Consider the following 25,295-nt stretch of genomic DNA (forward strand, 5'->3'; position numbering starts at 1 on the left):
AGGTGGTCCGAGTCCAGGATGGTGCGAGCCTCAACAAACGACAGCTGCGGACCAGAGGACAAAAACAAGTCCAGCACGGATGGATGCTGAGTCGCCCGAGCAGGATAGTAGGTGGGCGAAGGCGGAGCAAACAGAGAAAGGCCCGCTTCACAGATGAGCCGGTAAAGGCCACGGCCGCGATAGTCGGTGGTAGCGCAGCCCCAGTGGACGTGGCGGCAGTTAAAATCACCAGCGACGACGCAGTGCCGGTCAAGACGGAGCAAAGCAGCAAAGGCAAGAACCGGAAACGCCGTGTGCGGAGGTGAGTAGGCAGAACAGAAAGTGAAGGGCTGCACAATGCCGGTGATCTTGACGGCCACGGCCTCCATGTTCGCCAACTGGGGAAGCGCGCGGCGGTGATGGCGCAGGTCGGAGCGAACGAAGACAGCTACACCACCTCGGGGCCGGTCCGCACGGTCGGCACGATGGGCTACATAACCCGGGACCTGGAAACGAGCGTCTGCAGTAAGCCAGGTCTCCGTCACACCGACAATGGCAGGGCGGTGAGAGCGGAGCAGGGCAGCAAAATCGACGGCACGTAAGCTCAAGGACCGTGCGTTCCAGGTGACGACCGTGTCTGTCATGGGCGAGCGGCGTCGGTAGAACGAGCAGCAGCATCGAGAGAACCAGAGAGCAGGTCAGCAGAAGCAAGCAGCAGGACCTCGAACTTGGCCGACAAGGAAGGCGCACGGAGAAACTGGCGCACATGACCGACAAGGCGCCGCAGCCACGAGCAGATGTCGAGGTGGCGCACCATGTCCAGCAACTCCCGGAAAATGTCAGTGACCGGAGGTTCAGAAGCCGCAGGAGTAGGCCGAGCAGAAGTGGCGGAAGACTGACCGGCCAAGACGTCTGCAAAAGAGGCACCAGCAACGCGGCGACTGCCGTCAAAGGAACGCGCAGGCGGCTGTTGAGCGGGATGACGAGCACGTTGCTCCTTCTGCTTGTCCAGGGCCGCCATCTTGCGAAGCCGAGCGGGACACTTGGAGTAGTTCGCCGGGTGCGCCTCCCCGCAATTGCAGCAGGTGGCCGGGTCAGACATAGGCCGCTCGCAGCGTCGAGACTCGTGATCGCCACCACAGCGCACACAGCGCGGGGCCTCATCACAGTTGTGAGTCGTGTGGCCGAATCTCTGACAGCGGAAGCATTGCACGAGACGCCCGCCCCCACGGAACGGCTCCACAGAGACACCGACGCCGCACAGATTGGTGATCTGCAGGGCCTGATGTAGTTGGCCCATGCCCTGGAGCACAACAAGGAACAGCGGCAGCGGCTCGGGAAATTCTTGCCGCGACTGAAGACGGACAACAGAGCTGTGTTCGATGCCGCGTTCATGCAGAGCCTCAGAAATGTCCTCAACAGGCGTGTCAATATGGAGGCGGCGAAGGATCACGCGGGCATTCCGGTCCTCAGCGCAGGACCACGTGTGGAACTGCCTGCCCTCGGAGCGCAGATGTTGGCACATCCGAAAGTGATCCTCACGATTGGCCATCTGATAAGTCGAGGAGTTCTGATAGTGAGTGGCCTTGAAGTCCGCAATAAATTTGGAGCGCAGAGCCGCCATATCCTTGAGGGCAGTCGGGGGCAAGCCACCACGACAAACAATCAGAGGGGGCCGCTTGGGCCGCGCAGAAGCAGAGGCAGCGCGCGGGTCAGCCGCTGAAGCCGAAGGAGCAGGAGGGGCTGCGGGGCGAGACGACGGGCCAGCTTCCTGCGACGAGTGCGGAGAAGTCCCACGACGAGGCGTCCGAGGGTGGCGCACGTGCGAGCGGGAACCACGCGAGGACGAACGGCTGGAACCGCGGCCGGCACCAGCGGACGAGGTGGCGGGACCGGCTGATGAAGGCGCGGGCGCAGAGACAGGTGGTGCAGGCGAGGCGCGGCGAAGAGTGGACTTAGGCTGGTGACGAGGGCCAACCTTCCCCCGCTGCATCTTGGGGGGGGGAAGACTCGGCGGGCTGGAAGGCGGGGCCCCATCAGGAGCAGGAGCATCCGACGGGTCCAGCGGGTCATCAGCCCAGAGAAAAGGCGGCGGGTCGGCACCAGGTCGGCGCTTCCCCAAACGCACGCGGTCAGTCTCCATGTCGGCCGCGGCACGCACCACAGGGACCGGCTGGTCCTCAGGGGAGACATCCACCAGCAAGGGGGCAGACGGAGGTACGGCGTCAGAAGGCACAGGCAGCGGCGCCGCCGGGGCGGCATCCACCACCAGAGCAGGCCCCGAAGTAGGCGGCAAGACAGGAGCAGGCACGCCAAGCAGGTCCAGCACCTCCTGGGACAACGCCTCCGAAGGGCCGAGCACCAACCCGGGACCTGGAGAGTAGCTGGGCGCGAGAGGGGCGGCCGCCGAGGAGACAAGGGCAGCGCCGGACACAGGCGTAGTAGCGCCTGGACGGAAATGGGGGCCCAAAGTCTGCGAAACAGCCAGATCAGACCAGACAAGGGAACCATCGACAGGAGAGGCACGGCCAGATGAAGTAGGAGTGGCCTGGCCTAACTGCACGGAGGAGTCCGAGTCAGAAAGACCGCGAGGAGACAACGTCCATAAGTCCTCGGACATAGGCAAATAGGCCCCAGACAGGCGCGAGGCAGACAGCGGCGCCGAACAGGTAGTGGTGGTCGTAGTGGTAGTGGTCAGCGAAGCCAAGACGGTCAGCGCGGTGGAGGCAGCGGGACCAGCATACCCCGAAGCAGCAACAGAGAGGCCGACAGAGGTGACAGCGGAGGGGGCGACTGAAACAGCAGAGACTGGACAAGATACAGAAGAGCGCCGCGGAGGGGCGGTACTGCGGGGCCGCGTCGGCGTGCGCCGCTGGCCAGCGGCATCCTGGGAGCACTTCAGGTAAGTCTTGCGAACTCTGGGGTCAACAGACCGACCAACAGATTTGCGAGAGCCAGAAAAGCGATCAGCCATAATGGTGCAGACAAAAACTCAAGAGCAGCAAAAGCACACAAAAAAGCACAGCGAAGCAGCAAACAGCAAAACTACAAGAAAAATGCAAGAGTGAAAAGCAGCAAAATACAAGAACAATTCCACCAAAAAGACGGACAACAGCAAGAACAGCACGAGTAAACGCAGAAGCACAGACAAAACGGACAATAATATATGCAGGAACAGCACACAAAATCACTACAAGGCAAGAAACAGCAAAAAAGAAAAATCGAAAAAAGCCAACTTTACGCACTGGGATGGTTACCATTAAACCTCGCGCAGTTGCAAAAGCTGCCACCAGGCGGCAGAGAACATCAAATGTGGCGCGCGCGCAGGCAGGCAGCGCGACCAAACACAGGGAACAGCGGTTGAGCACGAAAAGAGTAGTTAGACAGCAGGTGGAAGAAAAAACTGGCCGCGCGCAGACATGCAGCACGACCAGGATGGTAAAACAGCAAAAGGAAATAAACGAAGCAATCAACGAGCAGGCAGGAAATCCAGGAAGCGCCGACATCGGCGCATGACGAACAGCAGGTGGTGAGCAAGGAGTTCTGCGCAGCGCCGACAGGCGGCAGCACAGTACGAAGACGGTGCTGCCGCGCGGTGGTGAGAAACGGAACTTAGTGAGAAATAATGGTAATCGGCAGAGTGTGTAAAATGAACTGAAAGAGGGAGGAAGTTTGGATCCTATGCGATCCCCTGGTATAATCTGTACTTACTGTTGTCCCTAACTAATCTCTTTGAATATCATGCTCAACCGCTTACTTCAGTCCCTTGAGCCGCGATGGGAGCCCCGAGCCAGGTAAGTATGCTGCGCAGTGTTTCGCTTTTCTATTTCACTTGGAGCTCGGACCACCTCATCAACGTGTTTTGAGGTTATGTACTTCTACCTCCGAAACAGCTCTTTCCCCAGACATAACACTCCCGTGCCAGTTCATCACACTACATGACAGTACACACCAACAATGCAAATACAATTTCTTCCTACAACTGCCCGTTTCTACTCGCACCTCGTTTCCTTTGTTTCTGTACCCACGGCGACGGTCGACCGCCGCGTGCATTTGGTTACCCCGTTTGCCGCGTGGCGGCACTTGGTTACACCGTTTGCCGCGTGGCGGCACTCGGGTCGTCGCGTCCGCCTCGGCAAAAAGGCGGGCACCACGGCACAGTCGAGAGGGGAACTTTTTTCCATTAGCAACATACCTAGGGTTTCACGAAATATCGAGTGCCGTGTCCCACGAGGCGATTTTCGGACGATTCGCGGCTTCAGGCTGCACGACCGTACGCTATTTTCACCATTAGTGGTGGTCCGCACATTTTTCCTATATAGTCCGGATTTTCAAAGTTTCAACCGTGCTCTGGTTTCCCTTCAAACGCATAAATCTTTCGCCTTTTACTAAAGATTTCCGTGGAGGGGAACATTTGATGAGTCTTTAAACAATTTTTTGTTGTGCCCAGTGTTTACACACTGGGCCGGTTACCGTTAAACCACTGGGCCCGGGGGTGAGGCGGGGAGGGGGAAATCTGAAAAATCGAATTGGACAAGTATCGTTCATGGGAATTTTTTTTTTCTTTTTTCAACTATTACCATGCACAATTACGTACCTTCCTTCCGCACTTTCAAGACGGTGGGGTTGTTCGCCAAGGCACCGTAAACTTGAGACCTACGAATGCATTACATACCATACACAGATGAAAAAAAAAAAAAAAATTACACTTCACTGTACATAATTCTTAACACTACTTCACAACTACTAAGTTGAAATTTTTTCACCGGGACAGCGCGAACGCAGTCCCGACTACCAAAAATTACGCGCCCGAGTTACCCACATTTGGGGTAATCGCAGAGGTCAGCTCAACCGAAGTGCAAGGGAAGAGCCTCACCCTGGGGGAACCCCCTGCTTGATCAGGGTAGCCCCTACGCCAGGTAAGTATGCTGCGCAGTGTTTCGCTTTTCTATTTCACTTGGAGCTCGGACCACCTCATCAACGTGTTTTGAGGTTATGTACTTCTACCTCCGAAACAGCTCTTTCCCCAGACATAACACTCCCGTGCCAGTTCATCACACTACATGACAGTACACACCAACAATGCAAATACAATTTCTTCCTACAACTGCCCGTTTCTACTCGCACCTCGTTTCCTTTGTTTCTGTACCCACGGCGACGGTCGACCGCCGCGTGCATTTGGTTACCCCGTTTGCCGCGTGGCGGCACTTGGTTACACCGTTTGCCGCGTGGCGGCACTCGGGTCGTCGCGTCCGCCTCGGCAAAAAGGCGGGCACCACGGCACAGTCGAGAGGGGAACTTTTTTCCATTAGCAACATACCTAGGGTTTCACGAAATATCGAGTGCCGTGTCCCACGAGGCGATTTTCGGACGATTCGCGGCTTCAGGCTGCACGACCGTACGCTATTTTCACCATTAGTGGTGGTCCGCACATTTTTCCTATATAGTCCGGATTTTCAAAGTTTCAACCGTGCTCTGGTTTCCCTTCAAACGCATAAATCTTTCGCCTTTTACTAAAGATTTCCGTGGAGGGGAACATTTGATGAGTCTTTAAACAATTTTTTGTTGTGCCCAGTGTTTACACACTGGGCCGGTTACCGTTAAACCACTGGGCCCGGGGGTGAGGCGGGGAGGGGGAAATCTGAAAAATCGAATTGGACAAGTATCGTTCATGGGAATTTTTTTTTTCTTTTTTCAACTATTACCATGCACAATTACGTACCTTCCTTCCGCACTTTCAAGACGGTGGGGTTGTTCGCCAAGGCACCGTAAACTTGAGACCTACGAATGCATTACATACCATACACAGATGAAAAAAAAAAAAAAAATTACACTTCACTGTACATAATTCTTAACACTACTTCACAACTACTAAGTTGAAATTTTTTCACCGGGACAGCGCGAACGCAGTCCCGACTACCAAAAATTACGCGCCCGAGTTACCCACATTTGGGGTAATCGCAGAGGTCAGCTCAACCGAAGTGCAAGGGAAGAGCCTCACCCTGGGGGAACCCCCTGCTTGATCAGGGTAGCCCCTACGCCAGGTAAGTATGCTGCGCAGTGTTTCGCTTTTCTATTTCACTTGGAGCTCGGACCACCTCATCAACGTGTTTTGAGGTTATGTACTTCTACCTCCGAAACAGCTCTTTCCCCAGACATAACACTCCCGTGCCAGTTCATCACACTACATGACAGTACACACCAACAATGCAAATACAATTTCTTCCTACAACTGCCCGTTTCTACTCGCACCTCGTTTCCTTTGTTTCTGTACCCACGGCGACGGTCGACCGCCGCGTGCATTTGGTTACCCCGTTTGCCGCGTGGCGGCACTTGGTTACACCGTTTGCCGCGTGGCGGCACTCGGGTCGTCGCGTCCGCCTCGGCAAAAAGGCGGGCACCACGGCACAGTCGAGAGGGGAACTTTTTTCCATTAGCAACATACCTAGGGTTTCACGAAATATCGAGTGCCGTGTCCCACGAGGCGATTTTCGGACGATTCGCGGCTTCAGGCTGCACGACCGTACGCTATTTTCACCATTAGTGGTGGTCCGCACATTTTTCCTATATAGTCCGGATTTTCAAAGTTTCAACCGTGCTCTGGTTTCCCTTCAAACGCATAAATCTTTCGCCTTTTACTAAAGATTTCCGTGGAGGGGAACATTTGATGAGTCTTTAAACAATTTTTTGTTGTGCCCAGTGTTTACACACTGGGCCGGTTACCGTTAAACCACTGGGCCCGGGGGTGAGGCGGGGAGGGGGAAATCTGAAAAATCGAATTGGACAAGTATCGTTCATGGGAATTTTTTTTTTCTTTTTTCAACTATTACCATGCACAATTACGTACCTTCCTTCCGCACTTTCAAGACGGTGGGGTTGTTCGCCAAGGCACCGTAAACTTGAGACCTACGAATGCATTACATACCATACACAGATGAAAAAAAAAAAAAAAATTACACTTCACTGTACATAATTCTTAACACTACTTCACAACTACTAAGTTGAAATTTTTTCACCGGGACAGCGCGAACGCAGTCCCGACTACCAAAAATTACGCGCCCGAGTTACCCACATTTGGGGTAATCGCAGAGGTCAGCTCAACCGAAGTGCAAGGGAAGAGCCTCACCCTGGGGGAACCCCCTGCTTGATCAGGGTAGCCCCTACGCCAGGTAAGTATGCTGCGCAGTGTTTCGCTTTTCTATTTCACTTGGAGCTCGGACCACCTCATCAACGTGTTTTGAGGTTATGTACTTCTACCTCCGAAACAGCTCTTTCCCCAGACATAACACTCCCGTGCCAGTTCATCACACTACATGACAGTACACACCAACAATGCAAATACAATTTCTTCCTACAACTGCCCGTTTCTACTCGCACCTCGTTTCCTTTGTTTCTGTACCCACGGCGACGGTCGACCGCCGCGTGCATTTGGTTACCCCGTTTGCCGCGTGGCGGCACTTGGTTACACCGTTTGCCGCGTGGCGGCACTCGGGTCGTCGCGTCCGCCTCGGCAAAAAGGCGGGCACCACGGCACAGTCGAGAGGGGAACTTTTTTCCATTAGCAACATACCTAGGGTTTCACGAAATATCGAGTGCCGTGTCCCACGAGGCGATTTTCGGACGATTCGCGGCTTCAGGCTGCACGACCGTACGCTATTTTCACCATTAGTGGTGGTCCGCACATTTTTCCTATATAGTCCGGATTTTCAAAGTTTCAACCGTGCTCTGGTTTCCCTTCAAACGCATAAATCTTTCGCCTTTTACTAAAGATTTCCGTGGAGGGGAACATTTGATGAGTCTTTAAACAATTTTTTGTTGTGCCCAGTGTTTACACACTGGGCCGGTTACCGTTAAACCACTGGGCCCGGGGGTGAGGCGGGGAGGGGGAAATCTGAAAAATCGAATTGGACAAGTATCGTTCATGGGAATTTTTTTTTTCTTTTTTCAACTATTACCATGCACAATTACGTACCTTCCTTCCGCACTTTCAAGACGGTGGGGTTGTTCGCCAAGGCACCGTAAACTTGAGACCTACGAATGCATTACATACCATACACAGATGAAAAAAAAAAAAAAAATTACACTTCACTGTACATAATTCTTAACACTACTTCACAACTACTAAGTTGAAATTTTTTCACCGGGACAGCGCGAACGCAGTCCCGACTACCAAAAATTACGCGCCCGAGTTACCCACATTTGGGGTAATCGCAGAGGTCAGCTCAACCGAAGTGCAAGGGAAGAGCCTCACCCTGGGGGAACCCCCTGCTTGATCAGGGTAGCCCCTACGCCAGGTAAGTATGCTGCGCAGTGTTTCGCTTTTCTATTTCACTTGGAGCTCGGACCACCTCATCAACGTGTTTTGAGGTTATGTACTTCTACCTCCGAAACAGCTCTTTCCCCAGACATAACACTCCCGTGCCAGTTCATCACACTACATGACAGTACACACCAACAATGCAAATACAATTTCTTCCTACAACTGCCCGTTTCTACTCGCACCTCGTTTCCTTTGTTTCTGTACCCACGGCGACGGTCGACCGCCGCGTGCATTTGGTTACCCCGTTTGCCGCGTGGCGGCACTTGGTTACACCGTTTGCCGCGTGGCGGCACTCGGGTCGTCGCGTCCGCCTCGGCAAAAAGGCGGGCACCACGGCACAGTCGAGAGGGGAACTTTTTTCCATTAGCAACATACCTAGGGTTTCACGAAATATCGAGTGCCGTGTCCCACGAGGCGATTTTCGGACGATTCGCGGCTTCAGGCTGCACGACCGTACGCTATTTTCACCATTAGTGGTGGTCCGCACATTTTTCCTATATAGTCCGGATTTTCAAAGTTTCAACCGTGCTCTGGTTTCCCTTCAAACGCATAAATCTTTCGCCTTTTACTAAAGATTTCCGTGGAGGGGAACATTTGATGAGTCTTTAAACAATTTTTTGTTGTGCCCAGTGTTTACACACTGGGCCGGTTACCGTTAAACCACTGGGCCCGGGGGTGAGGCGGGGAGGGGGAAATCTGAAAAATCGAATTGGACAAGTATCGTTCATGGGAATTTTTTTTTTCTTTTTTCAACTATTACCATGCACAATTACGTACCTTCCTTCCGCACTTTCAAGACGGTGGGGTTGTTCGCCAAGGCACCGTAAACTTGAGACCTACGAATGCATTACATACCATACACAGATGAAAAAAAAAAAAAAAATTACACTTCACTGTACATAATTCTTAACACTACTTCACAACTACTAAGTTGAAATTTTTTCACCGGGACAGCGCGAACGCAGTCCCGACTACCAAAAATTACGCGCCCGAGTTACCCACATTTGGGGTAATCGCAGAGGTCAGCTCAACCGAAGTGCAAGGGAAGAGCCTCACCCTGGGGGAACCCCCTGCTTGATCAGGGTAGCCCCTACGCCAGGTAAGTATGCTGCGCAGTGTTTCGCTTTTCTATTTCACTTGGAGCTCGGACCACCTCATCAACGTGTTTTGAGGTTATGTACTTCTACCTCCGAAACAGCTCTTTCCCCAGACATAACACTCCCGTGCCAGTTCATCACACTACATGACAGTACACACCAACAATGCAAATACAATTTCTTCCTACAACTGCCCGTTTCTACTCGCACCTCGTTTCCTTTGTTTCTGTACCCACGGCGACGGTCGACCGCCGCGTGCATTTGGTTACCCCGTTTGCCGCGTGGCGGCACTTGGTTACACCGTTTGCCGCGTGGCGGCACTCGGGTCGTCGCGTCCGCCTCGGCAAAAAGGCGGGCACCACGGCACAGTCGAGAGGGGAACTTTTTTCCATTAGCAACATACCTAGGGTTTCACGAAATATCGAGTGCCGTGTCCCACGAGGCGATTTTCGGACGATTCGCGGCTTCAGGCTGCACGACCGTACGCTATTTTCACCATTAGTGGTGGTCCGCACATTTTTCCTATATAGTCCGGATTTTCAAAGTTTCAACCGTGCTCTGGTTTCCCTTCAAACGCATAAATCTTTCGCCTTTTACTAAAGATTTCCGTGGAGGGGAACATTTGATGAGTCTTTAAACAATTTTTTGTTGTGCCCAGTGTTTACACACTGGGCCGGTTACCGTTAAACCACTGGGCCCGGGGGTGAGGCGGGGAGGGGGAAATCTGAAAAATCGAATTGGACAAGTATCGTTCATGGGAATTTTTTTTTTCTTTTTTCAACTATTACCATGCACAATTACGTACCTTCCTTCCGCACTTTCAAGACGGTGGGGTTGTTCGCCAAGGCACCGTAAACTTGAGACCTACGAATGCATTACATACCATACACAGATGAAAAAAAAAAAAAAAATTACACTTCACTGTACATAATTCTTAACACTACTTCACAACTACTAAGTTGAAATTTTTTCACCGGGACAGCGCGAACGCAGTCCCGACTACCAAAAATTACGCGCCCGAGTTACCCACATTTGGGGTAATCGCAGAGGTCAGCTCAACCGAAGTGCAAGGGAAGAGCCTCACCCTGGGGGAACCCCCTGCTTGATCAGGGTAGCCCCTACGCCAGGTAAGTATGCTGCGCAGTGTTTCGCTTTTCTATTTCACTTGGAGCTCGGACCACCTCATCAACGTGTTTTGAGGTTATGTACTTCTACCTCCGAAACAGCTCTTTCCCCAGACATAACACTCCCGTGCCAGTTCATCACACTACATGACAGTACACACCAACAATGCAAATACAATTTCTTCCTACAACTGCCCGTTTCTACTCGCACCTCGTTTCCTTTGTTTCTGTACCCACGGCGACGGTCGACCGCCGCGTGCATTTGGTTACCCCGTTTGCCGCGTGGCGGCACTTGGTTACACCGTTTGCCGCGTGGCGGCACTCGGGTCGTCGCGTCCGCCTCGGCAAAAAGGCGGGCACCACGGCACAGTCGAGAGGGGAACTTTTTTCCATTAGCAACATACCTAGGGTTTCACGAAATATCGAGTGCCGTGTCCCACGAGGCGATTTTCGGACGATTCGCGGCTTCAGGCTGCACGACCGTACGCTATTTTCACCATTAGTGGTGGTCCGCACATTTTTCCTATATAGTCCGGATTTTCAAAGTTTCAACCGTGCTCTGGTTTCCCTTCAAAGGCATCAAACTGTTCAGGGGAATTTTTTAAAAGCTTTTTGAAGCAAATCTGAGCACTTTTGGCCATTAACTAACTGGTTTCCTTTCAGCAATTTCAGCGAGCCGCCGAGACCTGCTGCTGCTAGTTCCTGAGTCGACCACCAGGAGTGCTCTTGTGTAGATCTAGTTCTTCGATCCTAGATCTTCTTCTTGTGAGTGCTGTGCGCCACCGAGTCGCGGCCTATTGGGGCGGCTGAGGGGGGAGTTTGGAATGGACTCCCTCCCGATGAAGCCAAACCAGGGCGGGGGCGACCTCGGTCAGAGGCCATCGGCCGAGGCCACTTCTTGTGACTCCCGGCAACCAAGTTGTAGCCTATTGGGGAGGCCGAGGGGAGAGTTTGGAATGGACTCTCTCCCGATGACGCCGAACCAGGGCGGGGACGACTTTGGTCCGAGGCCCTCGGCCGAGGCCGGTTCTGGCGATGAGATGACTACTGACAATCGGCCACCCCAGCCACGACAATACTGTGGACCGCATCGCCAGCGCTTGGAGACCATGCAAGTCGGGTCTGGGGAGGCGGGCGCTGCTGGGGTCGGGGGGGTGGCTCCGCCTCCCTCCCCCGCGCCGGCCGGGCTGCGCACCCAGACTGTTTGCATTAAGGTCAGCGAGACGAAACATCTTCACGGCCTGGACGTCTCCACCATCCTCGCTCTGCCTACGACTACCTCTGCTCCAACACCACCAACTGTGACTACTACTACCACCACGGCCTGCATCACTTCACCGATCATGTCTCCTGCGCCTTCTCTTCCGCTGTTGCCGACCGACTCACCGCCTGCCGCCGTTCCTCCTGCTGCGACTGCTACTCCCATGGACACCGGCTTCATCGTTCCCACGAAGACCGTCAAGCGCGCCCACCCCGACCAGCACTCCTCCGACGATGCCGTCCCTACCAGCAACCGCTACGACAGTCTCCTCAGTCTACCGGATACCGACACCGACGACGGCGCTGGGGCTGCCTCCTCGGACCGACCCTTGACTGCCAAGCCCCGCCGCAAGCAGCATGCTAAACGGCACCGGCCCGACACGCAACCTCCTCCTGTGCCCTTCACCACTCTCCCGGGCCCCTCTTCGACGAGTCCCAGCTCATCTCGTGCTCCACCCCGCCCTCCAGCCTCGCAGCCTCGTGCCTCCTCCTCGGCGGCGCCTCGCCCGCCTACCTCCACTCCTCGCACGCCTCGCATGCCTCCGATCGCCTGCCTTCTCACGCCCACAGCCGGCCCCTTCGCCACTGCACAACGTTTTCAGTCTCTCCTCTCCGGTCCTCTCTCTGTCACCTCCGTCAATGACCGCACCTCCTTTTATACCAGCAACCCTCAGGACCACCAGCTCCTATTTGACGAACTCCAACGCCTCGGATATAAACCCTACACCCATCTCCGCCCCGACGAGCGTGCCGATCGAGTTGTGATCAAGAAACTCCCTCTCTCCACGACGGCTGACGAGGTCACCCAGTCCCTGCTCGACCTGCACCTACCTGTGGCATCTGTGGTGGCCATGCGCACCTCTCCTACTTCAACGACCCGGCCTTTCCTGGTCACTACATCCGGTCTGGGTGAGGCAGCCCCCTTCCTGAAGTTGAAGACATTGGGCTGCTGGGTGGTGGCAGTTGAGAAATACCGCGGCTCGGGGCGCGTACCTCAGTGCTACCGCTGCCAGCGGCCTGGACACCCGTCCTCCCGATGCCACCGGGACCTCGCCTGTTTCAAGTGCGCTGGGCCCCACTGGTCTCGGGACTGCACCTCGACTACCCGACGCTGCACGCTCTGTGACGGGGCCCACTTCGCTACTTCCACTGACTGTCGCGTGATTCAGGCTTACCTGCGCCGACACCCTCAACGACTCACTGACGCCACGACGACTGCCGTGGGGACCGGGCCCTCTGTCCCGTCCCTGTCCGATCCCAAGACGTTTCCTGCTCTCTCCACCAATGCTTGGGCACGCCCTCCCCCCGTTGTACCGGTTGTTCCCCCCTCTGCCACCTCGCACCCTCCTCCTTCCGCTCCTTCTTCTGACTCTCGACCGCTTGCCTCCGACTCAGACTGCTCGTCGCTTTCATCCCTCATTCACGACTTCATTTCATTCATCCGACAGTACCTCCCGCTCATCCGGACTGTCCTGACGGCACTCTCCCGAGCCCGCACCTCCACCGAGAAGTTCGAAGTGCTCCTCCAGGCCCTTCTGAATTTCTTCGATGGATCCCGCCCCTCCCCTTAGTGTCCTCATCTGGAACGTCTTTTCCCTCCTCCCTAAGCTCCACGACCTTTTGCACCTGCTCCACGAGCGATCGCCCGACGTCGTGTTCCTTTCTGAGACCTGGCTCTCCCCCTCTGCCCCCGTCCTGGTCCCCGGGTATGCGGTCCACCGTGCCGATCGCGATGGTCGGGGCGGGGGGGTGGCGTTACTCGTCCGCAACACCATTTCACATCATCGCCGTCGCATCCCTTCTTCCCCCGCGGCCGAGGCGGTTGCTGTGCGCTTGCACGGCCTCCCGTACTCCCTGACCTTGGTATCCTTGTACCTCCCCCCTCAGTTCGCCTTTCCCACGGCCGACGTTGTCGCCCTCGGTCGGCTCGACGCCCACGTCGTGCTGGCCGGGGACTTCAACGCCACCCATCCCTTCTGGGGCTGTGCCGCCGCAAACCGGCGGGGCAGCTCCCTCCGGCAACTCCTTCGGCGTACTCCTCTCTCTCTTTATGCCCCTCCGACCCCGACATTTTTTCCGGCCCAGCTCAACCGGCAACCCAGCATCATCGACTTTGCACTGTCCACGCCCCTCCCCATTCTCTCGGATCTCACCACCATCGCCTCCGGCACCTCCGACCACTTGCCTGTTCTTGCCACACTTCACTTTCACCCCCATTCTAACCCCCACCTCCCCCGCTTCGATTTTCCCAAGGCCGACTGGGGCGGTTTTCAGCGTTCCCTCTCCGCTGCCATTGACCTGTCTGTTCCGTTCGATACCCCTGCCCGCCTTGACGCCAACGTTCTCTCGCTGACCGACGCCATTTCCGCGGCCGCCTCTGCCAACATACCTCTGGTTCCCCCCCGTCCCCTTGTCGACCCATTTCCGCCTTACCTCCGGGACGCCTTGTCCTTGCGCAACCGCTTCCGCGTCCTCTGGCAGGCTAGTCGTTCCCTGCTGCACCGGCGGGTGTACCTGGTGCTGCGGGGGCGCTGCCGGCGATTGGTCGCGGAGTGGAGGGCCCGTCTGGAGACTCGGCGTCTCCAATCCCTCTCTGCTTGCTCCGGCTCCCTCTGGTCTCACGTCCGTCGTCTCCGCTCGGTTCCTACCACCATCCCCCCGCTGACCACCCCCACGGGTGTGGCGGAAACGGCCTCGGAGCGATCCGAGGCGGTGGCCGCCTACCTGGCGACCACCTTCGCATCCGCACCCGGCCCTTCCCTGTCCTCCGAGTCTTCGGACGACGAGGACGGGGCCCGCCTCCTGTCTCGCCACGTCACTTTGCCCCCCCTTCCGGCCACCTTCCCCCTGCCGCTCGTCACGCCTTCCGAGGTCCGCACCCTGCTCGCCCGCCTTCGGCCCCGTTCTGCTCCTGGCCACGACTCTCTGCCCTCCCCCGTGCTCCGTGCCCTACCTCGCAAGGCCCTTGTGTTTCTGACCCGTCTTTTCAACGCAATGTTCCTCCTCTGCCACTTCCCCACCCCCTGGAAAACCGCCATCGTCTCACCCATCCCCAAACCTGGCAAGCCCCCGTCTCTCCCTTCATCTTTTCGGCCCATCTCGCTTCTTCCTATTCTGTCCAAGGTCGCGGAACGGGCGATCCACCGCCGTCTCCTCTTTCAAGTCACCACCCTGGACCTTCTACCCCGCCACCAGTTCGGTTTCCGCCCCCGCCACTCGACGACCCACGCCATTGCCCGTGTGGAGCACCTGGTGGTCCAGGGATTCGCCAGGCGGCAACACACGGGCATGGTGCTTCTTGACCTCGCCCGTGCTTTCGATTCCGTTCCGCATGCCCAGCTCCTCCAGCGCCTCTCTGCCACCGACCTCTCATCTCATCTCGTCCGCCTCCTCTGCTCCTTCCTGGAGGGTCGCACCTTCCGGGTTCGGGTGGAGGGGGTCCTCTCCGGCCCCCGCCCCATCTCCGCCGGCGTCCCCCAGGGCGCCATTCTCTCACCGCTACTTTTTACCCTCCACATCTCTGATCTCAAGCCCCCTCCCGGCACCTATCTTGTCCAGTACGCCGATGATACCTGTCTCCTGGCCTCTTCAGTTTCCGAGCGGCTGCTCTGCGACCGTCTCGGCCGCGGCCTCACTTCCCTCAACAATCAGTTCCTCGCGCATGGCATCGGGCTCAATCACTCTAAATCACGATCCATCCTCTTCTCCCGACTTCATCCACACCACGACCACCCGCCAGTCATCTCCGCCGTAGCCATCCCCTGGTCGCCTCGCATCCGTTATCTGGGGGTCACCCTAGACAATACCTTTACTTTTCTGCCGCACCTCGACTCCATCCGCACCAAGTCCCGTGCCGTCATGGCTCAGCTGGCCACCGTACTCAGACCGACATCCGGCACCCCTCTCGACGTTCGTGTGACTGCCTACCGTTCCTTCGTTCTTCCCCACTTCCTCTACGCGTGCCCGGCTTGGGTCCACTCCTCTCTGTACAACCTCCGTCCGATCGCCCGGTCCTACTTTCTCGGTGCCCGCCTCCTGCTCGGTCTCCCTCGCGCCACCTTACGGCAGACCCTCCTGGACCAGACTGGGCTCCCGCACTTACACGAGCTGCTCTGCAAGGTGACTAAGAAGTTCCTCCGCCACTGCCGGCGTTCTGACAACCCCCTGATCCGACTCCTTGCAGAGCCCCTGCCTGACGCCCCTCACCCCCGCCGACCGCTCTTTACCTACGATCATTTGAGACGCCCTGACCCCGATGACGTTGACGCTGGTGCAGTCGCGGCTGGTGGGCCCGGCAGCTGACGACGGTGATCACCACGTCCACGGTTGGCTCTGAGGAATGTTACCAGGCATCATCCCATCACGATCTCTGCTCTCAGTGAACTACTGCCTACCATCGCCACTGCTCCGGACCGTCTTCATCTGCGGCCCGGCACCTTCTGCGCCCCGAGTCGCCCCCGGCAGCCCACAGAAGATTCGCCGCCCAACAAGCAGCTGGACCTCTAGGACGGTATCGTCGGAGGGGCCCCGTTTCGTCAGTGTTGAATAAAGATTGTCACCATTCGCCCTTGTGGCCATGTATTCGTGTTCTATGTTGTGTTTTATTTTATTTGTGTTCACCTGTATCCGCTTTTTATATTAAAGATGAATTTTTTGGTGGGTAACTCCCTTCAGTGGGAGTTCCCTTTGATAAAAAAAAAAAAAAAAAAAAAAAAAAAAAAAAAAACTAAAGATTTCCGTGGAGGGGAACATTTGATGAGTCTTTAAACAATTTTTTGTTGTGCCCAGTGTTTACACACTGGGCCGGTTACCGTTAAACCACTGGGCCCGGGGGTGAGGCGGGGAGGGGGAAATCTGAAAAATCGAATTGGACAAGTATCGTTCATGGGAATTTTTTTTTTCTTTTTTCAACTATTACCATGCACAATTACGTACCTTCCTTCCGCACTTTCAAGACGGTGGGGTTGTTCGCCAAGGCACCGTAAACTTGAGACCTACGAATGCATTACATACCATACACAGATGAAAAAAAAAAAAAAAATTACACTTCACTGTACATAATTCTTAACACTACTTCACAACTACTAAGTTGAAATTTTTTCACCGGGACAGCGCGAACGCAGTCCCGACTACCAAAAATTACGCGCCCGAGTTACCCACATTTGGGGTAATCGCAGAGGTCAGCTCAACCGAAGTGCAAGGGAAGAGCCTCACCCTGGGGGAACCCCCTGCTTGATCAGGGTAGCCCCTACGCCAGGTAAGTATGCTGCGCAGTGTTTCGCTTTTCTATTTCACTTGGAGCTCGGACCACCTCATCAACGTGTTTTGAGGTTATGTACTTCTACCTCCGAAACAGCTCTTTCCCCAGACATAACACTCCCGTGCCAGTTCATCACACTACATGACAGTACACACCAACAATGCAAATACAATTTCTTCCTACAACTGCCCGTTTCTACTCGCACCTCGTTTCCTTTGTTTCTGTACCCACGGCGACGGTCGACCGCCGCGTGCATTTGGTTACCCCGTTTGCCGCGTGGCGGCACTTGGTTACACCGTTTGCCGCGTGGCGGCACTCGGGTCGTCGCGTCCGCCTCGGCAAAAAGGCGGGCACCACGGCACAGTCGAGAGGGGAACTTTTTTCCATTAGCAACATACCTAGGGTTTCACGAAATATCGAGTGCCGTGTCCCACGAGGCGATTTTCGGACGATTCGCGGCTTCAGGCTGCACGACCGTACGCTATTTTCACCATTAGTGGTGGTCCGCACATTTTTCCTATATAGTCCGGATTTTCAAAGTTTCAACCGTGCTCTGGTTTCCCTTCAAACGCATAAATCTTTCGCCTTTTACTAAAGATTTCCGTGGAGGGGAACATTTGATGAGTCTTTAAACAATTTTTTGTTGTGCCCAGTGTTTACACACTGGGCCGGTTACCGTTAAACCACTGGGCCCGGGGGTGAGGCGGGGAGGGGGAAATCTGAAAAATCGAATTGGACAAGTATCGTTCATGGGAATTTTTTTTTTCTTTTTTCAACTATTACCATGCACAATTACGTACCTTCCTTCCGCACTTTCAAGACGGTGGGGTTGTTCGCCAAGGCACCGTAAACTTGAGACCTACGAATGCATTACATACCATACACAGATGAAAAAAAAAAAAAAAATTACACTTCACTGTACATAATTCTTAACACTACTTCACAACTACTAAGTTGAAATTTTTTCACCGGGACAGCGCGAACGCAGTCCCGACTACCAAAAATTACGCGCCCGAGTTACCCACATTTGGGGTAATCGCAGAGGTCAGCTCAACCGAAGTGCAAGGGAAGAGCCTCACCCTGGGGGAACCCCCTGCTTGATCAGGGTAGCCCCTACGCCAGGTAAGTATGCTGCGCAGTGTTTCGCTTTTCTATTTCACTTGGAGCTCGGACCACCTCATCAACGTGTTTTGAGGTTATGTACTTCTACCTCCGAAACAGCTCTTTCCCCAGACATAACACTCCCGTGCCAGTTCATCACACTACATGACAGTACACACCAACAATGCAAATACAATTTCTTCCTACAACTGCCCGTTTCTACTCGCACCTCGTTTCCTTTGTTTCTGTACCCACGGCGACGGTCGACCGCCGCGTGCATTTGGTTACCCCGTTTGCCGCGTGGCGGCACTTGGTTACACCGTTTGCCGCGTGGCGGCACTCGGGTCGTCGCGTCCGCCTCGGCAAAAAGGCGGGCACCACGGCACAGTCGAGAGGGGAACTTTTTTCCATTAGCAACATACCTAGGGTTTCACGAAATATCGAGTGCCGTGTCCCACGAGGCGATTTTCGGACGATTCGCGGCTTCAGGCTGCACGACCGTACGCTATTTTCACCATTAGTGGTGGTCCGCACATTTTTCCTATATAGTCCGGATTTTCAAAGTTTCAACCGTGCTCTGGTTTCCCTTCAAACGCATAAATCTTTCGCCTTTTACTAAAGATTTCCGTGGAGGGGAACATTTGATGAGTCTTTAAACAATTTTTTGTTGTGCCCAGTGTTTACACACTGGGCCGGTTACCGTTAAACCACTGGGCCCGGGGGTGAGGCGGGGAGGGGGAAATCTGAAAAATCGAATTGGACAAGTATCGTTCATGGGAATTTTTTTTTTCTTTTTTCAACTATTACCATGCACAATTACGTACCTTCCTTCCGCACTTTCAAGACGGTGGGGTTGTTCGCCAAGGCACCGTAAACTTGAGACCTACGAATGCATTACATACCATACACAGATGAAAAAAAAAAAAAAAATTACACTTCACTGTACATAATTCTTAACACTACTTCACAACTACTAAGTTGAAATTTTTTCACCGGGACAGCGCGAACGCAGTCCCGACTACCAAAAATTACGCGCCCGAGTTACCCACATTTGGGGTAATCGCAGAGGTCAGCTCAACCGAAGTGCAAGGGAAGAGCCTCACCCTGGGGGAACCCCCTGCTTGATCAGGGTAGCCCCTACGCCAGGTAAGTATGCTGCGCAGTGTTTCGCTTTTCTATTTCACTTGGAGCTCGGACCACCTCATCAACGTGTTTTGAGGTTATGTACTTCTACCTCCGAAACAGCTCTTTCCCCAGACATAACACTCCCGTGCCAGTTCATCACACTACATGACAGTACACACCAACAATGCAAATACAATTTCTTCCTACAACTGCCCGTTTCTACTCGCACCTCGTTTCCTTTGTTTCTGTACCCACGGCGACGGTCGACCGCCGCGTGCATTTGGTTACCCCGTTTGCCGCGTGGCGGCACTTGGTTACACCGTTTGCCGCGTGGCGGCACTCGGGTCGTCGCGTCCGCCTCGGCAAAAAGGCGGGCACCACGGCACAGTCGAGAGGGGAACTTTTTTCCATTAGCAACATACCTAGGGTTTCACGAAATATCGAGTGCCGTGTCCCACGAGGCGATTTTCGGACGATTCGCGGCTTCAGGCTGCACGACCGTACGCTATTTTCACCATTAGTGGTGGTCCGCACATTTTTCCTATATAGTCCGGATTTTCAAAGTTTCAACCGTGCTCTGGTTTCCCTTCAAACGCATAAATCTTTCGCCTTTTACTAAAGATTTCCGTGGAGGGGAACATTTGATGAGTCTTTAAACAATTTTTTGTTGTGCCCAGTGTTTACACACTGGGCCGGTTACCGTTAAACCACTGGGCCCGGGGGTGAGGCGGGGAGGGGGAAATCTGAAAAATCGAATTGGACAAGTATCGTTCATGGGAATTTTTTTTTTCTTTTTTCAACTATTACCATGCACAATTACGTACCTTCCTTCCGCACTTTCAAGACGGTGGGGTTGTTCGCCAAGGCACCGTAAACTTGAGACCTACGAATGCATTACATACCATACACAGATGAAAAAAAAAAAAAAAATTACACTTCACTGTACATAATTCTTAACACTACTTCACAACTACTAAGTTGAAATTTTTTCACCGGGACAGCGCGAACGCAGTCCCGACTACCAAAAATTACGCGCCCGAGTTACCCACATTTGGGGTAATCGCAGAGGTCAGCTCAACCGAAGTGCAAGGGAAGAGCCTCACCCTGGGGGAACCCCCTGCTTGATCAGGGTAGCCCCTACGCCAGGTAAGTATGCTGCGCAGTGTTTCGCTTTTCTATTTCACTTGGAGCTCGGACCACCTCATCAACGTGTTTTGAGGTTATGTACTTCTACCTCCGAAACAGCTCTTTCCCCAGACATAACACTCCCGTGCCAGTTCATCACACTACATGACAGTACACACCAACAATGCAAATACAATTTCTTCCTACAACTGCCCGTTTCTACTCGCACCTCGTTTCCTTTGTTTCTGTACCCACGGCGACGGTCGACCGCCGCGTGCATTTGGTTACCCCGTTTGCCGCGTGGCGGCACTTGGTTACACCGTTTGCCGCGTGGCGGCACTCGGGTCGTCGCGTCCGCCTCGGCAAAAAGGCGGGCACCACGGCACAGTCGAGAGGGGAACTTTTTTCCATTAGCAACATACCTAGGGTTTCACGAAATATCGAGTGCCGTGTCCCACGAGGCGATTTTCGGACGATTCGCGGCTTCAGGCTGCACGACCGTACGCTATTTTCACCATTAGTGGTGGTCCGCACATTTTTCCTATATAGTCCGGATTTTCAAAGTTTCAACCGTGCTCTGGTTTCCCTTCAAACGCATAAATCTTTCGCCTTTTACTAAAGATTTCCGTGGAGGGGAACATTTGATGAGTCTTTAAACAATTTTTTGTTGTGCCCAGTGTTTACACACTGGGCCGGTTACCGTTAAACCACTGGGCCCGGGGGTGAGGCGGGGAGGGGGAAATCTGAAAAATCGAATTGGACAAGTATCGTTCATGGGAATTTTTTTTTTCTTTTTTCAACTATTACCATGCACAATTACGTACCTTCCTTCCGCACTTTCAAGACGGTGGGGTTGTTCGCCAAGGCACCGTAAACTTGAGACCTACGAATGCATTACATACCATACACAGATGAAAAAAAAAAAAAAAATTACACTTCACTGTACATAATTCTTAACACTACTTCACAACTACTAAGTTGAAATTTTTTCACCGGGACAGCGCGAACGCAGTCCCGACTACCAAAAATTACGCGCCCGAGTTACCCACATTTGGGGTAATCGCAGAGGTCAGCTCAACCGAAGTGCAAGGGAAGAGCCTCACCCTGGGGGAACCCCCTGCTTGATCAGGGTAGCCCCTACGCCAGGTAAGTATGCTGCGCAGTGTTTCGCTTTTCTATTTCACTTGGAGCTCGGACCACCTCATCAACGTGTTTTGAGGTTATGTACTTCTACCTCCGAAACAGCTCTTTCCCCAGACATAACACTCCCGTGCCAGTTCATCACACTACATGACAGTACACACCAACAATGCAAATACAATTTCTTCCTACAACTGCCCGTTTCTACTCGCACCTCGTTTCCTTTGTTTCTGTACCCACGGCGACGGTCGACCGCCGCGTGCATTTGGTTACCCCGTTTGCCGCGTGGCGGCACTTGGTTACACCGTTTGCCGCGTGGCGGCACTCGGGTCGTCGCGTCCGCCTCGGCAAAAAGGCGGGCACCACGGCACAGTCGAGAGGGGAACTTTTTTTCCATTAGCAACATACCTAGGGTTTCACGAAATATCGAGTGCCGTGTCCCACGAGGCGATTTTCGGACGATTCGCGGCTTCAGGCTGCACGACCGTACGCTATTTTCACCATTAGTGGTGGTCCGCACATTTTTCCTATATAGTCCGGATTTTCAAAGTTTCAACCGTGCTCTGGTTTCCCTTCAAACGCATAAATCTTTCGCCTTTTACTAAAGATTTCCGTGGAGGGGAACATTTGATGAGTCTTTAAACAATTTTTTGTTGTGCCCAGTGTTTACACACTGGGCCGGTTACCGTTAAACCACTGGGCCCGGGGGTGAGGCGGGGAGGGGGAAATCTGAAAAATCGAATTGGACAAGTATCGTTCATGGGAATTTTTTTTTTCTTTTTTCAACTATTACCATGCACAATTACGTACCTTCCTTCCGCACTTTCAAGACGGTGGGGTTGTTCGCCAAGGCACCGTAAACTTGAGACCTACGAATGCATTACATACCATACACAGATGAAAAAAAAAAAAAAAATTACACTTCACTGTACATAATTCTTAACACTACTTCACAACTACTAAGTTGAAATTTTTTCACCGGGACAGCGCGAACGCAGTCCCGACTACCAAAAATTACGCGCCCGAGTTACCCACATTTGGGGTAATCGCAGAGGTCAGCTCAACCGAAGTGCAAGGGAAGAGCCTCACCCTGGGGGAACCCCCTGCTTGATCAGGGTAGCCCCTACGCCAGGTAAGTATGCTGCGCAGTGTTTCGCTTTTCTATTTCACTTGGAGCTCGGACCACCTCATCAACGTGTTTTGAGGTTATGTACTTCTACCTCCGAAACAGCTCTTTCCCCAGACATAACACTCCCGTGCCAGTTCATCACACTACATGACAGTACACACCAACAATGCAAATACAATTTCTTCCTACAACTGCCCGTTTCTACTCGCACCTCGTTTCCTTTGTTTCTGTACCCACGGCGACGGTCGACCGCCGCGTGCATTTGGTTACCCCGTTTGCCGCGTGGCGGCACTTGGTTACACCGTTTGCCGCGTGGCGGCACTCGGGTCGTCGCGTCCGCCTCGGCAAAAAGGCGGGCACCACGGCACAGTCGAGAGGGGAACTTTTTTCCATTAGCAACATACCTAGGGTTTCACGAAATATCGAGTGCCGTGTCCCACGAGGCGATTTTCGGACGATTCGCGGCTTCAGGCTGCACGACCGTACGCTATTTTCACCATTAGTGGTGGTCCGCACATTTTTCCTATATAGTCCGGATTTTCAAAGTTTCAACCGTGCTCTGGTTTCCCTTCAAACGCATAAATCTTTCGCCTTTTACTAAAGATTTCCGTGGAGGGGAACATTTGATGAGTCTTTAAACAATTTTTTGTTGTGCCCAGTGTTTACACACTGGGCCGGTTACCGTTAAACCACTGGGCCCGGGGGTGAGGCGGGGAGGGGGAAATCTGAAAAATCGAATTGGACAAGTATCGTTCATGGGAATTTTTTTTTCTTTTTTCAACTATTACCATGCACAATTACGTACCCTTCCTTCCGCACTTTCAAGACGGTGGGGTTGTTCGCCAAGGCACCGTAAACTTGAGACCTACGAATGCATTACATACCATACACAGATGAAAAAAAAAAAAAAAAATTACACTTCACTGTACATAATTCTTAACACTACTTCACAACTACTAAGTTGAAATTTTTTCACCGGGACAGCGCGAACGCAGTCCCGACTACCAAAAATTACGCGCCCGAGTTACCCACATTGGGGTAATCGCAGAGGTCAGCTCAACCGAAGTGCAAGGGAAGAGCCTCACCCTGGGGAACCCCCTGCTTGATCAGGGTAGCCCCTACGCCAGGTAAGTATGCTGCGCAGTGTTTCGCTTTTCTATTTCACTTGGAGCTCGGACCACCTCATCAACGTGTTTTGAGGTTATGTACTTCTACCTCCGAAACAGCTCTTTCCCAGACATAACACTCCCGTGCCAGTTCATCACACTACATGACAGTACACACCAACAATGCAAATACAATTTCTTCCTACAACTGCCCGTTTCTACTCGCACCTCGTTTCCTTTGTTTCTGTACCCACGGCGACGGGTCGACCGCCGCGTGCATTTGGTTACCCCGTTTGCCGCGTGGCGGCACTTGGTTACACCGTTTGCCGCGTGGCGGCACTCGGGTCGTCGCGTCCGCCTCGGCAAAAAGGCGGCACCACGGCACAGTCGAGAGGGGAACTTTTTTCCATTAGCAACATACCTAGGGTTTCACGAAATATCGAGTGCCGTGTCCCACGAGGCGATTTTCGGACGATTCGCGGCTTCAGGCTGCACGACCGTACGCTATTTTCACCATTAGTGTGGTCCGCACATTTTTCCTATATAGTCCGGATTTTCAAAGTTTCAACCGTGCTCTGGTTTCCCTTCAAAGGCATCAAACTGTTCAGGGGAATTTTTTAAAAGCTTTTTGAAGCAAATCTGAGCACTTTTGGCCATTAACTAACTGGTTTCCTTTCAGCAATTTCAGCGAGCCGCCGAGACCTGCTGCTGCTAGTTCCTGAGTCGACCACCAGGAGTGCTCTTGTGTAGATCTAGTTCTTAGATCCTAGATCTTCTTCTTGTGAGTGCTGTGCGCCACCGAGTCGCGGCCTATTGGGGCGGCTGAGGGGGGAGTTTGGAATGGACTCCCTCCCGATGAAGCCAAACCAGGGCGGGGGCGACCTCGGTCAGAGGCCATCGGCCGAGGCCACTTCTTGTGACTCCCGGCAACCAAGTTGTAGCCTATTGGGGAGGCCGAGGGGAGAGTTTGGAATGGACTCTCTCCCGATGACGCCGAACCAGGGCGGGGACGACTTTGGTCCGAGGCCCTCGGCCGAGGCCGGTTCTGGCGATGAGATGACTACTGACAATCGGCCACCCCAGCCACGACAATACTGTGGACCGCATCGCCAGCGCTTGGAGACCATGCAAGTCGGGTCTGGGGAGGCGGGCGCTGCTGGGGTCGGGGGGGTGGCTCCGCCTCCCTCCCCCGCGCCGGCCGGGCTGCGCACCCAGACTGTTTGCATTAAGGTCAGCGAGACGAAACATCTTCACGGCCTGGATGTCTCCACCATCCTCGCTCTGCCTACGACTACCTCTGCTCCAACACCACCAACTGTGACTACTACTACCACCACGGCCTGCATCACTTCACCGATCATGTCTCCTGCGCCTTCTCTTCCGCTGTTGCCGACCGACTCACCGCCTGCCGCCGTTCCTCCTGCTGCGACTGCTACTCCCATGGACACCGGCTTCATCGTTCCCACGAAGACCGTCAAGCGCGCCCACCCCGACCAGCACTCCTCCGACGATGCCGTCCCTACCAGCAA

General features: G+C 53.9%; 25 non-coding genes across 25 annotated transcripts; 12 read left to right on the forward strand and 13 right to left on the reverse strand.

Moving 5' to 3' along the window:
* Nucleotides 1–4,324: 4,324 nt before the first annotated feature.
* Nucleotides 4,325–4,444, forward strand: LOC134544908 (U5 spliceosomal RNA). The gene has a single exon (XR_010078136.1). It is a non-coding gene; the product is annotated as a U5 spliceosomal RNA (small nuclear RNA).
* Nucleotides 4,445–4,743: 299 nt separating this feature from the next.
* LOC134544899 (U1 spliceosomal RNA) lies at nucleotides 4,744–4,906 on the reverse strand. The gene has a single exon (XR_010078127.1). It is a non-coding gene; the product is annotated as a U1 spliceosomal RNA (small nuclear RNA).
* Nucleotides 4,907–5,449: 543 nt separating this feature from the next.
* LOC134544909 (U5 spliceosomal RNA) lies at nucleotides 5,450–5,569 on the forward strand. The gene has a single exon (XR_010078137.1). It is a non-coding gene; the product is annotated as a U5 spliceosomal RNA (small nuclear RNA).
* Nucleotides 5,570–5,868: 299 nt separating this feature from the next.
* On the reverse strand, nucleotides 5,869–6,031 carry LOC134544910 (U1 spliceosomal RNA). Its single transcript, XR_010078138.1, has one exon. It is a non-coding gene; the product is annotated as a U1 spliceosomal RNA (small nuclear RNA).
* Nucleotides 6,032–6,574: 543 nt separating this feature from the next.
* Nucleotides 6,575–6,694, forward strand: LOC134544911 (U5 spliceosomal RNA). The gene has a single exon (XR_010078139.1). It is a non-coding gene; the product is annotated as a U5 spliceosomal RNA (small nuclear RNA).
* A 299-nt stretch (nucleotides 6,695–6,993) lies between these two features.
* On the reverse strand, nucleotides 6,994–7,156 carry LOC134544921 (U1 spliceosomal RNA). Its single transcript, XR_010078149.1, has one exon. It is a non-coding gene; the product is annotated as a U1 spliceosomal RNA (small nuclear RNA).
* Nucleotides 7,157–7,699: 543 nt separating this feature from the next.
* On the forward strand, nucleotides 7,700–7,819 carry LOC134544912 (U5 spliceosomal RNA). Its single transcript, XR_010078140.1, has one exon. It is a non-coding gene; the product is annotated as a U5 spliceosomal RNA (small nuclear RNA).
* Nucleotides 7,820–8,118: 299 nt separating this feature from the next.
* LOC134544922 (U1 spliceosomal RNA) lies at nucleotides 8,119–8,281 on the reverse strand. Its single transcript, XR_010078150.1, has one exon. It is a non-coding gene; the product is annotated as a U1 spliceosomal RNA (small nuclear RNA).
* Nucleotides 8,282–8,824: 543 nt separating this feature from the next.
* LOC134544913 (U5 spliceosomal RNA) lies at nucleotides 8,825–8,944 on the forward strand. Its single transcript, XR_010078141.1, has one exon. It is a non-coding gene; the product is annotated as a U5 spliceosomal RNA (small nuclear RNA).
* Nucleotides 8,945–9,243: 299 nt separating this feature from the next.
* LOC134544923 (U1 spliceosomal RNA) lies at nucleotides 9,244–9,406 on the reverse strand. The gene has a single exon (XR_010078151.1). It is a non-coding gene; the product is annotated as a U1 spliceosomal RNA (small nuclear RNA).
* A 543-nt stretch (nucleotides 9,407–9,949) lies between these two features.
* On the forward strand, nucleotides 9,950–10,069 carry LOC134544914 (U5 spliceosomal RNA). The gene has a single exon (XR_010078142.1). It is a non-coding gene; the product is annotated as a U5 spliceosomal RNA (small nuclear RNA).
* A 299-nt stretch (nucleotides 10,070–10,368) lies between these two features.
* LOC134544900 (U1 spliceosomal RNA) lies at nucleotides 10,369–10,531 on the reverse strand. The gene has a single exon (XR_010078128.1). It is a non-coding gene; the product is annotated as a U1 spliceosomal RNA (small nuclear RNA).
* A 6,351-nt stretch (nucleotides 10,532–16,882) lies between these two features.
* LOC134544901 (U1 spliceosomal RNA) lies at nucleotides 16,883–17,045 on the reverse strand. The gene has a single exon (XR_010078129.1). It is a non-coding gene; the product is annotated as a U1 spliceosomal RNA (small nuclear RNA).
* A 543-nt stretch (nucleotides 17,046–17,588) lies between these two features.
* LOC134544915 (U5 spliceosomal RNA) lies at nucleotides 17,589–17,708 on the forward strand. The gene has a single exon (XR_010078143.1). It is a non-coding gene; the product is annotated as a U5 spliceosomal RNA (small nuclear RNA).
* Nucleotides 17,709–18,007: 299 nt separating this feature from the next.
* LOC134544902 (U1 spliceosomal RNA) lies at nucleotides 18,008–18,170 on the reverse strand. Its single transcript, XR_010078130.1, has one exon. It is a non-coding gene; the product is annotated as a U1 spliceosomal RNA (small nuclear RNA).
* Nucleotides 18,171–18,713: 543 nt separating this feature from the next.
* On the forward strand, nucleotides 18,714–18,833 carry LOC134544916 (U5 spliceosomal RNA). The gene has a single exon (XR_010078144.1). It is a non-coding gene; the product is annotated as a U5 spliceosomal RNA (small nuclear RNA).
* Nucleotides 18,834–19,132: 299 nt separating this feature from the next.
* On the reverse strand, nucleotides 19,133–19,295 carry LOC134544903 (U1 spliceosomal RNA). The gene has a single exon (XR_010078131.1). It is a non-coding gene; the product is annotated as a U1 spliceosomal RNA (small nuclear RNA).
* A 543-nt stretch (nucleotides 19,296–19,838) lies between these two features.
* Nucleotides 19,839–19,958, forward strand: LOC134544917 (U5 spliceosomal RNA). Its single transcript, XR_010078145.1, has one exon. It is a non-coding gene; the product is annotated as a U5 spliceosomal RNA (small nuclear RNA).
* A 299-nt stretch (nucleotides 19,959–20,257) lies between these two features.
* Nucleotides 20,258–20,420, reverse strand: LOC134544904 (U1 spliceosomal RNA). The gene has a single exon (XR_010078132.1). It is a non-coding gene; the product is annotated as a U1 spliceosomal RNA (small nuclear RNA).
* Nucleotides 20,421–20,963: 543 nt separating this feature from the next.
* On the forward strand, nucleotides 20,964–21,083 carry LOC134544918 (U5 spliceosomal RNA). Its single transcript, XR_010078146.1, has one exon. It is a non-coding gene; the product is annotated as a U5 spliceosomal RNA (small nuclear RNA).
* A 299-nt stretch (nucleotides 21,084–21,382) lies between these two features.
* LOC134544905 (U1 spliceosomal RNA) lies at nucleotides 21,383–21,545 on the reverse strand. The gene has a single exon (XR_010078133.1). It is a non-coding gene; the product is annotated as a U1 spliceosomal RNA (small nuclear RNA).
* A 544-nt stretch (nucleotides 21,546–22,089) lies between these two features.
* LOC134544919 (U5 spliceosomal RNA) lies at nucleotides 22,090–22,209 on the forward strand. The gene has a single exon (XR_010078147.1). It is a non-coding gene; the product is annotated as a U5 spliceosomal RNA (small nuclear RNA).
* A 299-nt stretch (nucleotides 22,210–22,508) lies between these two features.
* LOC134544906 (U1 spliceosomal RNA) lies at nucleotides 22,509–22,671 on the reverse strand. Its single transcript, XR_010078134.1, has one exon. It is a non-coding gene; the product is annotated as a U1 spliceosomal RNA (small nuclear RNA).
* A 543-nt stretch (nucleotides 22,672–23,214) lies between these two features.
* Nucleotides 23,215–23,334, forward strand: LOC134544920 (U5 spliceosomal RNA). The gene has a single exon (XR_010078148.1). It is a non-coding gene; the product is annotated as a U5 spliceosomal RNA (small nuclear RNA).
* Nucleotides 23,335–23,634: 300 nt separating this feature from the next.
* On the reverse strand, nucleotides 23,635–23,795 carry LOC134544907 (U1 spliceosomal RNA). Its single transcript, XR_010078135.1, has one exon. It is a non-coding gene; the product is annotated as a U1 spliceosomal RNA (small nuclear RNA).
* Nucleotides 23,796–25,295: the final 1,500 nt, after the last annotated feature.

The sequence above is a fragment of the Bacillus rossius genome, unplaced genomic scaffold, assembly GCF_032445375.1.
Source record: "Bacillus rossius redtenbacheri isolate Brsri unplaced genomic scaffold, Brsri_v3 Brsri_v3_scf513, whole genome shotgun sequence".
In the NCBI taxonomy this organism is placed as follows: Eukaryota; Metazoa; Arthropoda; class Insecta; order Phasmatodea; family Bacillidae; genus Bacillus; species Bacillus rossius.